The sequence below is a fragment of the Tenrec ecaudatus genome, chromosome 12 (assembly GCF_050624435.1).
Source record: "Tenrec ecaudatus isolate mTenEca1 chromosome 12, mTenEca1.hap1, whole genome shotgun sequence".
NCBI classification, from domain to species: domain Eukaryota; kingdom Metazoa; phylum Chordata; class Mammalia; order Afrosoricida; family Tenrecidae; genus Tenrec; species Tenrec ecaudatus.
This window is the reverse complement of record NC_134541.1, coordinates 28,228,489-28,241,477: the sequence shown is the minus strand read 5'-3', so window position 1 is coordinate 28,241,477 and position 12,989 is coordinate 28,228,489.

The window sequence follows — 12,989 nt, the reverse complement described above, 5'->3', positions numbered from 1 at the left end:
TCTCTCTGGGAACAGACTGACAGATGTTTTCTCCCGCAGAGCCACCAGTGGGTTCGAAACACTGACCGTTTGAAATGTTGAAACCCTGCCCCCAGGACTCCTTGGCTGTTCCTGTACTAGGGAGGGATCCTGAAATCATCAAGGAGGAGGGTAGTTTCCTTAGGTCCACAATCCATGTCCATGGAAGCAATAGTCAAGAAATCAAACAACACATTGGGCAAATCTGCTGCAAAAGACCTCTTTAAAGTGCTAAAAAAAAAAAAAAAAAAACCACCAAAGGGCTCACTCTGAAGACTAAAATATGCCTGACCCAAGCCATCATATTTTTCATTCATCTCATATGCATGTAGAGACTAAACAATGAAAAAGGAAGACCAAAGAAGAATGGATGTTTTCCTTGTTTTGTTTTAAACGGTTTATTAGGGGCTCATACAACTCTTATCACAATCCATCCATACATCAATTGTGTGAAGCACATCTGTACATTCATTGCCCTCAGCATTTTCAAAGCATTTGCTCTCCATGTAAGCCCTTGGCATCAGGTCCTCTTTTTCCCCCCTCCGTCCCCCCTTCCCGCTCCCTCTTCATGAGCCCTTGATAATTTATAAATTGTTATTTAATCATATCTTGCCCTGTCCGACGTCTCCCTTGAATTGATGTTTTTAAATGATGGTGTTGGTTTGACTTTTGTAGAGTCAAGGATGATGAGACTTCCTCTCCCTGACTTTAGCCATGTTACCAGGTAGAGCAGTGCCTAGAGCAGCAGCTCACATTTGGTAAACCAGAAGACCAGAGACAAAGAGGAAGCCCTGGACCAGATGGATTGATACAGTGGTTGCAACAATGGCTTCAAGCACAGGAACACCTGTGAGGATGGCACAGGACCAGCAGCATGAAGATTGCTATGAATTAGAACTGATTTAATAGCACCCAATGACAACATACTAAAAGCCCAGGGTCATCACGACCCTATGCAGGCTCTTGGAGACTGTCGATCTTTACAGGGACACACAGCCTCATCCTTTCCCGAGGGGCAGCGGTGAGTTGGAATCCTTGTGGTGAGCAGCACCAACGCCTCACCCACAGCATCGCCAGGGTGCCTTACAGCCACTACAACAAAGGGACTACAAATTCCACAGACCACAAGAGCAAATGTGCAAATTATAGCTTGTTTAGTTTTGGTTTTGTGTAATTCAGCAGAGGGAAGCCCTGCGTGGCTTCTGAAGTTCCTCCCACCCTGAGCTTCTACATTTCCAGTTACCAGCATGTTGTCAGTCCCAACTTAGCCTCCTGGATTCTCAGGGAAAATCACCCTGGAATGCAAACCAGAAAACCACACTCAGTAGAACTTCCCCATCGGGTCCCAGGCTCTACATCTTTACGGAAGAAGACTACCACAGTTTTACCCATAGAGCAGCTGGTGGATTCGAACTGCCAGCTTTTTGGTTAGCAGCTGAGCATTTAACTACTGGGTTACTAAAGGTTCCTTCTCTGACACACAGGGGATGCTTAATTTGCTGAACCACAGATTGATTAATAGATTGACTGACTGAATGAATATATGAATTCAGTGAGAGCACGCCTCAAAGGTATTGTTTTTCCTGGTCTTAGGAGTTTTCTGCCTTTGACAGAGTGCAGTCTTACACTCTCCTATTACTTATTTTAGTGAAAAAATATTTGAGCTTTCCTTCTCTAATAGGCTTCTGCCTTACACGGGTTCTGGCTTTCACAAGTTTTACTGTATTACATTTTAGCCTTTTCACTTATTCAATGAAATTTATTTTTCTTTCTAATATAGTAAAGTTAGAGGGTCTCTGGTGGTTCTGAGGTTAAGCACTGTGCTGCTAATCTAAATGTCAATGGTTTGAACCCACAAACTTCTCCATGAAAGAAAAGCGAGGCTGTCTGCTTCTGAAAAGATTTACAGTCTCAGAAACCCTCTGGAGCAGTTCTACTTTGTCCTGTAGGGTCCTCTACAGAGTCCACTCAGTGACAGTATAAAAAGCTAGAAAAGAGAAACAGTGTATCTATCATAGCCCGAGTTTTAGAGAAAGGAGAGCTTTCAACTTTGGTGATTTCTGCTCTTTATGACTTCTTTCTTTTTGTTTGCTTTGGTTTGGGGGGGGGGTCTATGTTCTTGAGAGGGAGCTTTGATGGTTTATTTGAGATGTTTTCTCTTTTCTAACAAATGCCTTTTATACTATATATTTCCCTCTCAGCATTGCCTTATCTGTGACATTTGATAACTTGTATTTTTATTTTAATTCAGTTTAATTTTTGAAAAATGTTTCCTCAGACTTTCTCTGTGGCCCATGATTATTTGGAAGTCTGTGCTGTTTAGTTTCTAAGTGTTCAAATATTTCCCAGTTATTATTCTGTTACTGATTTCTAGCTCGCACTGTGGTTGGAGAATACACACTGGATGATTTCAGTTGGTCTAAATTTATTGAGGCTTATTTTATGATCCAGGATACAGTCTGGCTTGCCATATATCCTGTAGATACTTGAAACAAAGATGTAATCTGAATGTGCTGGGTGGGGTATTGGATGCAGGTTAATTAGATGGTGTTAGTGAATGGTATTGTTCATTCTTCTATATCCTTGCTGATTTTCGGTCTAGTTATTCTATCAATTATTGAGAGAAGTTAGGTTTACTGGCTCAAGCAGCTGGAGCTGAGCACCTTCAGGCCAAGGCTTGCTGGGAGAGTGGGATGCTCTGGACACCTGACAGGCAGAGCTAACAGCTTTGTAATGCTAACCTGAGCAGGGCAAAAGGCCAAGGGGCCACATGGATGAAAGGGTGTGGTATAGAAGAGGCCGTTCTGATCTCTGCCTCATCGGAATTAACCTTGAGCTGATGGTGATTCTCCTTCTCCCCCTTCAGATGGTGTCAAATACCATCCCGGCCCATTTTGGTAGTCTCTCTTTGGTACTTTTCTTTGCTCTGAAGTAGAATTTTGACATGTATGGGTACATCCGAGAGTTCAGAATTGTGAGAACTCAGGAACTAGAAGAGAGTGTATGCGGATGAATTCTTTAGTCTCGTATTTAAGAAGCCTGGGAGGCTAGGGTTCTGGGTGGGGAGAGGCCTTCATACTTGTGAATTACAGATGAGTCCCAGTCACATTCTCATACTTACGATTAATCCTCACAATATCTTCCCTTAATAGTGCTACCTTTAAGTTACTTCTCACAAGCACCTGGCTAATTGCTATCTGGCTGACAGCTTTATCTACAGGAGCACCGTGTTAGGTTACCCTCCCTCCCCCTTACTTGCCCCCAGCACAGGTGTTAGGTTACTCCAGTGAACTCAGGGACCTGTAGGGCTAAGGTACAGCCTATGTCGTTAATTATTATCATGCCCAAGACTATATAAATTGATGTAAGAATATGTTTTTCTCTCTCCCAGACCTGGTTCCCGATACCAGGGAGGTGAGCACCCCAAAACTTTTGTCTGTCTCAATTTCTTCCCTTCAGTTACACAACTGTCCTTTAGGACCCATCCAGATGTGGGCGGGATTCCACACAGAATTCTTTGTGGAGAATGTTTAGAGAAGCAGAAATACCACTTTCAGAAGCGTATCGTTCTAGCTGAAAATGCTATGTTGAGAAACATAACGTCATAATTAGAACATTTTTGTTTAATAAAGATTTCTGTGAACGTGTGGCAACACATCTTGACAAACCCTCATTTGGTGGGTGATGTGTTTTCAATCTGCCCTAGTAGCCTCTCTCTTGGAATTTGTTTACTTGGACCATTTATAGCTAGTCTGTTATATTACAGTCTAGGTCTGTCATTTTATTTTTGTTTTCTGGTCTGTCTTGTTTGTCATCTCTTCCTTACCTTCCTGTGGGTGACTCGAACATTGTTTAGAATTTCTTTTTTCGATTTTTTTTTCTGTTTTGGCTGGGAATATGCCCAGCAAATCAGACCTCACTTCAACAGTCTCTTCATACATGGACAATTTAGTGACACTGATTACATTCTTATAGTTGTGCAAACCATTCCCACCTCCTTTTTCTGACTTGTTCCTTCCTTACTAATGTAATTTACTGCCCCTTAGGTTTTCATTTAATCCTACATCTTGTTTTATCAGTAATGGGTTTTTTAATGTTAACAGTTTTATTGACATATAATTCACATGTGATATATTCAAAGGTTTACACATATTAAAAATAGTTGTGCAGTCATCACCACCATTTTAGAACATTTTCTTCATTCTTGTACTGTCAGCTACCCATTTCCCCCAACCTCCCTGCCATAACCCTACGAAACTATTGATCCACTTACTGTCTATATAGATTTAGCCATCCTGGATCTCCTATTAAAAAACACATACTCCCCAAACAACAACAAAAACAAAATAAAACAGGGACACTTCAAAAGAAAACAGAGAATAAGAAAAACTAGAACAAGGTTAAAATGGGTCAAAAGGAAAAACAAATAATAAGGTGTTACATTTTAACCTACCTCCATCTGGGTTCATCCACTGCCCACTGCACTCTGTTAGAGAGCAAGGCTGGTCACACCCCTGGTCCATAGCCGAGGGGAGTCACCAGAAGCCTGATCCACGTGTGGGCCCTGCAACAGGCTGCAGTAATAGTCTCCCTCCCCCCCCCCCCCCGCCAACCATTTTATTGGGAGCTCCTAAAAGTATCATGCTATTCCATAGTTCAATCACATCAAGCAGAATTGTACAATTGCTACTGCAATCATTTAAAAAATGTTCTTCCTTTCGAACTCCTTGACATCAGCTCTTTACTCCTTTACCCCACCACACCCCAATCAGTAATATTTTTTAGTTTCCCTTAGTATAGCTATTTTAGTGGTTGTTTTATATACATAAAAGCCCTGACGGTGCTATTGAGTAAGCGTTGGACTACTAATCACCAAGTCAGTGGTTCAAACCCACCAGCTGGTCCAGGGGGGAAAGAAGAGGCTGCCTGCTCCAGGAAAGGTTTATAGCCTTGGAAACCGTATATCGGGTTGCTGTGAATTGGAAAGGACTCAATGGCAATAGGCTCAGTTTGGGTTTGGGTTTTTTTCCCCTACAGTTTATAGACACCTTACCTCCCTGTATGTCAGTCAACACACCCTTGTTTATAATGTAATTTTGTTAAATATTCCCTCTCCTATTTTGAGAACCACATCAAGATAATGTTCTAATGGTTGTTTCCATTGTCAAACAATATGTTAAAAGCTCAAAAAGAGAAGGAACCTCTGCTCTGTGTACTTGTGCGTTTGGTGGCCTGGTTCTTCCTCCCTAATATCTAAAATTCTGTCGTGGACTGTATGTCCTTAGAGAATTCTCTCGAGCCATTCCTTTAGGATAAGTATGCGGCACAATGGCTTTTGATTTTCCTTCCTCCAAGAATTTCTCTTTTATTCTCCAAGGAGGTTTCACTGGGTCCTGTCCCTGCAGAGTAGTATCACCAGTGGTTATAGCCCTCGACTGCAAACTGAAAGGTCAGCGGTTCAGCCACTCTCCAGGAGAAAAATGCGGCAGTCTGCTCCCCGGAGATGCGCAGTCTTAGCAGGGACGTGGCGGCGCCTGCCTGCGGGAGGACCTGGGCTGAAGCTGTTGGAGTCCAGGTAGCACGAGGGGAGGCCTTTGCCACCTCTCAGGATCCCGGATGTGGAAGAACACGGTTCCAGATGGTGGACATGGATGAGTAAAGACAGAGCAAGTTTGTGCTCATGTACCAGGAGGACAGGCAACAGCCAGGCCAGGTGCAGGCTGCTCTGAAAACCACCCCATCAATACGAAGAGCCAGGCGGTCAAGGACAGAGAGGGCAGGGTGGTCTGCTCATCCCTTTTAAGGCTACTGATATTGAAAAGGCACTTCAGTCTCTGGACGAGAACGGTGTGGCTCTCCCAATGCAGTATATTTATAAAGGCTTTCCGAGTCCCTCCGGCAGGTGCAGCTCAGTGTTCTTGCACTGGCTGCTGGAGGGTCGGCTCCATTTGTGACTGCAAAGAAAACGGAGCAGCCCAGCAGACCCTGGGTTTCGGTGGGAATGGGGGGGCTGCTGGCTGCTGGCACCAATGCCCCCGCTGCCCGCTGGGTAGACTCTGGTTCTCTCACCTTTGCTGTCTTGCTTCTTCCTTTTCGGGCTCTCTAAGGATGAAAATGACATCTGCCAGTTTTCTCGACATGAACATGGAGACGATACAGAGGACATTTCCTCAGTGGCTCATGCTCTCAAAGCCATTTCAGTGACGGACACACCAGTCTGTTTGTACTATCACTTACATTCAGTTCCAATTGGGCAATTTGTAACCCCTAGTGGCTGGGTTTTGTTTTGAATCTAATATTGAGAGATTTGATCTGAATTTGAGGGCAATGTTCTAACTCATGGCTAGCCAGGCAGTTGTTTTTAAATAAAAATATATGTCTACATAAATATATGTATGTATATATGTTCTAACTCATGCCTAACCAGGTAGTGGTTTTTATATAAAAATATATGTCTACACAAATATGTATGTGTGTGTGTTCTAACTCATGGCTAGCCAATCTACACATATACATACATCAATTGTATAAAGCACATCCGTACATCCTTTTCCCTAATCACTCTCAAAGCATTTGCTCTCCTCTGCATCAGGTCCTCTTTTTTTTTCCCCCTCCCTCCCTGCTCCCCCCTGTTTTTTGTTTTTAAAGAGAAAAGGCCACAGAACAAAAAGTGCTTACATTGTTGACAAACCAAACTGGTTCTTAAAATAAAAGACTGGTGCTCATCCACACTAGTCTTGGGCAGCTCCAAAAGAGATCCACTGACCGCGCAGGACCAGGGGAGAACTCTTCCTGTGCCTTAACTATTTACATGGCCGCCAGGTTCATAATCCCTGACTTATATAAAACTGTCACGAGAGTCCTGTAAACTCTGCTGGTTTTGATACCACTTTGGGTTTTTTTATATTTGTGAAATTGATAAATTTCAGAAAATAAAATGTCAGTGTTGATTTTTTTTTTTTTAATCGCCTCAGAAACCCTCTGGGGCAGTTCCACTCTGTCTCACTGGGGTGGTATGGGTAGAAATGGACTCAACAGCAATGGCTTTGGTTTTGGTTGTTTTAAGGGGACAACTCAGCCCATAATGAGGGTGATCAATTTTATTTTAAGTTTATTACCATACTGATTTTTTTTAAGTGTGATAACACATGGCGTCATCATACCCTTCACCTAATTCTGTGGGGTTGTAAATGTGCACAGCCTTCGTGGGTAACAATCTAGCAGTGGCTCTCAAAATTACAAATGCACATGCCCTTTGACCAAGCAGTTTCAATTCTAGGAATTTATCCCAAAGATGAACATGCATGAATGAACTGATCTTGAGCACAAAAGATTGGGACCAGTCCAGATGTCCCTCGGTAGGAAATGTGTTCAATAAATAAGTGTACATCCACACAGTGGAATAGGGAGAGAGCATTTTAAGAATAACAGAGATGTGTATGTGGTGCTATGAAATATTCTTCAGGATGAAGATTAGTGGGGAAAAGCAACATGCAGAATAGTGTGCCTAGTATGCTCTTACTTTTGTAAATAAAAAGGAAAAAACGTGTTTTAAGGGGAGCAAACACATAAACAGGTATGTGCCAATTTAGGAGAAAAAACAAACAAAAAATCTCAGGAAATGTCACAAGAAACTGCTAACAGCCCTTCCTCTGGGGTTTCCACCACCCACAGAGGACAAATAATGATCAGACATCTGGGCATTTCCAAGTCCAGGTCCCATCACAAGCCCGGGGGGAGGTCTAGCAGAGATCTATCTTTGCCCTGGCTTAACCCTGGGGCCTCACCTCCCACCCTTTGAACCTGCCCTCCCTGTTTGTTTTTGTCCAACTCACTCTGTGGACAGGGGTGGAAAGGGAAGGAGTCTGTCTGTCCATTAGCTGCCAGTCCAGGTCCCGCCTTCAGCTGCAGCCAATCTGGAAGCTTCCTGCTCAGTGTCCTGTAGACTGACCTTGTCCCATCATCTTGGCTTCTAGGACAGAATTAATTGGGAGGCTGTGAGATGGGGAAGTAGGGTCCCAGTGCCAGTGCTGACCATCCGGCTCATGCAGATAGGGCTGTATTTTTTTAATCGTTTTATTAGGAGCTCATACAACTCTTATCACAATCCATACATACATCAATTGTGTAAAGCACATTTGTACATTCATTGCCCTCGTCATTCTCAAAACATTTGCTCCCCACTTAAGGCCCTGGCATCAGGTCCTTATTTTTCCCCTCCCTCCCTACCTCCCCCTCCCTTATGAACACTTGATAATTTATAAATTATTATTTTGTCATATCTTACCCTGTCCAATGTCTCCCTTCACCCACTTTTCTGTTGTCCATCCCCCAGGGAGGAGGTCACATGTAGATCCTTGTAATTGGGTCCCCCTTTCCAACCCACCCTCCCTCTACCCTCCCAGTATTGCCACTCTCACCACTGGTCCTGAAGGGATCATCCGCCCTGGATTCCCTGTGTTTCTGGCTCCTATCTGTACCAATGTCCACCCTCTGGTCTAGCCAGACTTGCAGGGTAGAATTGGGATCATGATAGTGGGGTGGGGAGGAGCGAAAGAAAGCATTCAGGAATTAGAGGAAAATTGTATATTTCATCGTTGCTACATCGCACCCTGTCTGGCTCCTCTCCTCCCTGAGACCCCTCTGCAAGAAGATGTCCAGTGGCCTACACATTGGCTTTGGTTGGGTCTCTACTCCAAACTCCCCCCCTCATTCACTATGGTAAGATTTTGTTTGTCCTGATGATACCTGATACCTGATCGATAGGGCCGTATTATGTAATGCCGCACACACCCCTACTACTCTGCCCCTTATCTGGGTATTTCCCCCAGCACATTCCTTTTAGTCCCTCATTACTGCACCACTGTAGGTGAAGAGGGGCCCCACCCACGCTGCCTACCCACTGACAAGTTTCTCCCCTTGGGAGAAGCACTACAGATTCATAGAATACAAAACTGAGGGACATACCCCAAAATGAGTGCCATGCCCTTCTGAGAATCAATTATCCCACCTATAAAATGGGATGTATGTAGTTATATCTCATTATATTAAAATTGTCTGATTCTGTGTTTGTTTATAAGGAGCCCTGATAGCATAGTGGATACATGTTGGGCTGAGATCTCCAAGGTCAGCAGTTTGAAACCACCAGCCACTCCATGGGAGAAAGACAGTGCTTTCTACTCCTGTAAAGAGTTACAGTCTCAGGAAGTCATGGGGGCAGTTTCACCCTGTTCTTTAGGGTCGCTATGAGTCGCATTGACTCGATGGCAGTGAGTTTATGTCTGCCTACCCCACTCTTTGCGGGAAGTTCGGGCTCATAGCTTATTTTGCCTGCTGTCATCCCTAACAGCAAGGAATTCATGTTCTTGGATATCTGCCCTAGAGCCACATGGGGTAGCCTCTTGGCTTCATCCCACAGTCCTTGCTGAATTTGGGACAGTCCCGATTTTTAACAATTTTTCCCGCATCCCATGACATTTTTTAAAAGTCCTGATTTTTGGAAAGAATGCACGACAAGCTAGGGTATACGGTTTCGGCTGCCATGTGGCTATTTTGCCAGGATATGAGTTTTATCAATGGTGTCCCGCTGGTGTCCCACTTTACCAATGTTAAAATCTGGTCACCTTAGGTAAGAATAGAGGGTAAAAAAAAAAAAAAGAAAAGAATAGAAGGTTCTCAGATCTAGTCTATACAATCCCCAGCTGAGGCTGACGCTTTCTCAAACGGGGTCACTTCCTCCTCGAGTCCAGGGGTCTTATGAGTCAAAGGGTGTGTGCTGCCCCTCCCCTTCATCCCTAAGCTGAGTCCTTCCCTGCTGGAGCCTACAACCTGATGGGAGAGACAGAAGGAATCCCACCAACCCAAACCACTGCCATCAAGTGAATTCTGCCTCACAGTGACCCTACGGGGCAGTGTGGAACTGCCCCTATGGGTTCCCGAGATGAAAACTCTTTATGACAGTAGAAGGCCTCATCTTTCTCTCTTGGAGTGGCTAGTGGTTTCATTATTTACCCACTACACCACCAGGGCTCCCACCAAACCGAAAAATGAACCCACTGCCATTGAGCAGGTGCTGACTCAGAGTGACCCTATAGGACAGGATAGAATTACCCCTGTGAATTTCCGAGATTGGAACACTTTAGAGCCCGTGGTGGTTTTGAACTGCTGACTTTGAGGATCACAGCCTAACACGAAACCACTATGCTACCAGGGCTCCTAATTAATCACTCAAAGGATGGGGAAAGAACCAGGGACAGAAGGCTGGTCCAGGGTGGACAAGAGGCCAGGGAGACATTCCCTTCCCCAGAGTGAGAGCTGAAACAAGAATTCAGCCCTCTAAGAGGGAGGCGACTGCTCCCCAGCCTACTGCTCACTGCCTCACTCCTTTGCTACAGATCAGTCATCAGCCGGAGCTGTCCTTTCCTTCGATCTGCCAGGAGAGGGCAACCTACTCCCAGTTTTGACTTCAATTTGCCAAATTCCAACCCTTCCCTTGGAAGGAGTCCTGGTGATGTAGTGGGTTGACCTTTGAACCACCCAGCTGATCTGGGGAGAGTGGCTTTCTACTCCTGTACAGAATTCAAGTCTTGGAAATCCACAGGGGCAGTTCTACCCTGTCCTATAGGGTTAGCTGTGAGTCGGAATTGTTTCAATGACATTGTTTGGGTTTTCTTGGAAACCCTTACCCTCAGGTGTGTAATCTCATGTAAATCTCCAAGATGCTCTCCAGGAAAGGCAAAATGCAGTTTACTGTCTTCTTTTTTTTTTTTAATCCCCCCCCTCCTTTTATGATGATGTTGTCTACTGGTCCCGTTGGGGGATTTTCCTTTTTTTCTTTAATCGTTTTATTAGGGGCTCATACAACTCTTATCATAATCCATACATACATCAATTGTGTAAAGCACATTTGTACATTTATTGCCTTCATTCTCAAAACATTTGCTCTCCACTTAAGCCCCCGGCATGAGGTCCTCATTTTCTCCCCTCCCTCCCTACTTCCCCCTCCCTCATGAACATTTGATAATTTATGTTATTATTTTGTCATATCTCACCCTGTCCGGCATCTCCCCTCACCTACTTTTCTGTTGTCCGTCCCCCAGGGAGAAGGTCACATGTAGATCCTTGAAATTGGTTCCCCCCTTCCAACCCACTCACCCTCTACCCTCCCAGTATCACCACTCATACCACTGGTCCCAAATGGATCATCCACCCTGGATTCCCTGTGTTTCCAGTTCTTATCCAGTGTACATCCTCTGGTCTGGCCAGACTTGCAAGGTAGGATTGGGATCATGATAGTGGGGGGGGGGGCAAGCATTTAGGAACTAGAGGAAAGTTGTATGTTTCATTGCTGCTACATCACACCCTGACTGTCTCTTCTCCTCCCTGAGACCCTTCTGTAAGGGGATGTCCAGTGGTCTATAAATGGGCCTTGAGTCTCCACTCTGCACTCCCCCCCTTATTCACTATGGTAAGATTTTTTGTTCTGATGATGCCTGATACCTGATCCCTTCAACACCTTGTGATCGCACAGGCTGGTGTGTTTCTTCCATGTGGGCTTTGTTGCTTCACATTTTGGAGTACTGGGTTGAAGTCTGGCCCCTCTTTCCCTCTGGAGATATAAACAATACCCTCCCCTTGGGTGGGTTAGTGTCCTGTGCCCCTGCTACCCATTTCTTTTTAATTTTTGTTCCTTTTCCCACCTCCTTTTTAGTTGTCTACCATGTGTATCCCTGTATTTGATCTGGTGCCTGCCATATTACCTGGTCCTCACACCAGGAATGTTTGTATACAGTAGCTTTTTCCCTATGCTCCTTTTGCATTTTTTTAAAAGCTTACCTCAGTGGACCTTAACTTCTTCCCATCCTTAAGCCAATGCTATCTTGGGGTTTGTTTTCTCTTTGTTGCTCTCTGGGTGTGGTTGTTCTATGTGGCGGTCTCTTATTTATGAATGTTGTTCTTCTGCCCATGCTGGGTCAGCAAGAATCTTTCGTAGGGCTGGGTTTCTTCTAATGTATTCTTTGAGTTTTTCCTTGTCTGGGAAGACTCTTACTTCTCCATCTATTTTGATCGATAATTTGGCTGAGTAGAGTATTCTTGGGTTTGCATTGTTTTCCTTCTATTTTTGGAATGTTATTCCAATCTCTCCTCTTCTTCATAGTTTCTCCTGATAGGTCTGAGCATATTCTTATTTGGGAACCTTTATATGTGATTGCTTGTTTTTCCCTAGCTGTTCTCATGATTTTCTCATTTTTCTCAAAGTTGGATAGTTTAACTATTATGTGCCCTTGTGACTTCTTCTTGGGATTTAGTCTAGCTGGTGCTCTTTCATCCTCCTGAATGGTTGCCTGGTTTTCATTCATTAAGCTGGGGAAGTTTTCCTTCAAGAATTCTCTCACTATTGTTGCAGATGACTTCTTTGTTGTGTCTTCCTCCAGTAAGCCAATAATTCTAATGTTGTTCTGCTTCATAACATCAGACACAGCTCTTAAGTTTTCTTCAGCTTCTCTGATGATCTTATTAGACTTTTGTTTGCATTTGTTAAAGTCAGCTTGGCTGTCCTCCAAATCACTGATACAGTTCTCTGCTTCCTCCAGTCGATTCTTGAGGTCCGTTTTTATGCTACTGGTTTTTGTTATCTCCTCCCTAAACTCTTGTATTTTCCTTTGGTGTGTGGCCTTTATCTCCTCTATCATTTCATCTTTTTTTCTGTATTGTTTCCCTCATATCCTGTATGACTCCAAGTAGCATTCTGAACATTTCTTTCTGTGGCAGCACAATGTCTGCTTCTTCTATGCATGTCATTATGTTCAGGACATCTTCTGCCATTGCCTTTTGTGTCTACATTTTTTTCCCTTGAGGTCGCAGCTGATGGCTGCTTGCATTGTGTTGTTTTAGAGGAGCCAGGTGCTATTTTCCAAGGCATCGAAGGGCACTAGCTCTCTCTGGGAGATTTGTAGGAATGCTTCTTCAAA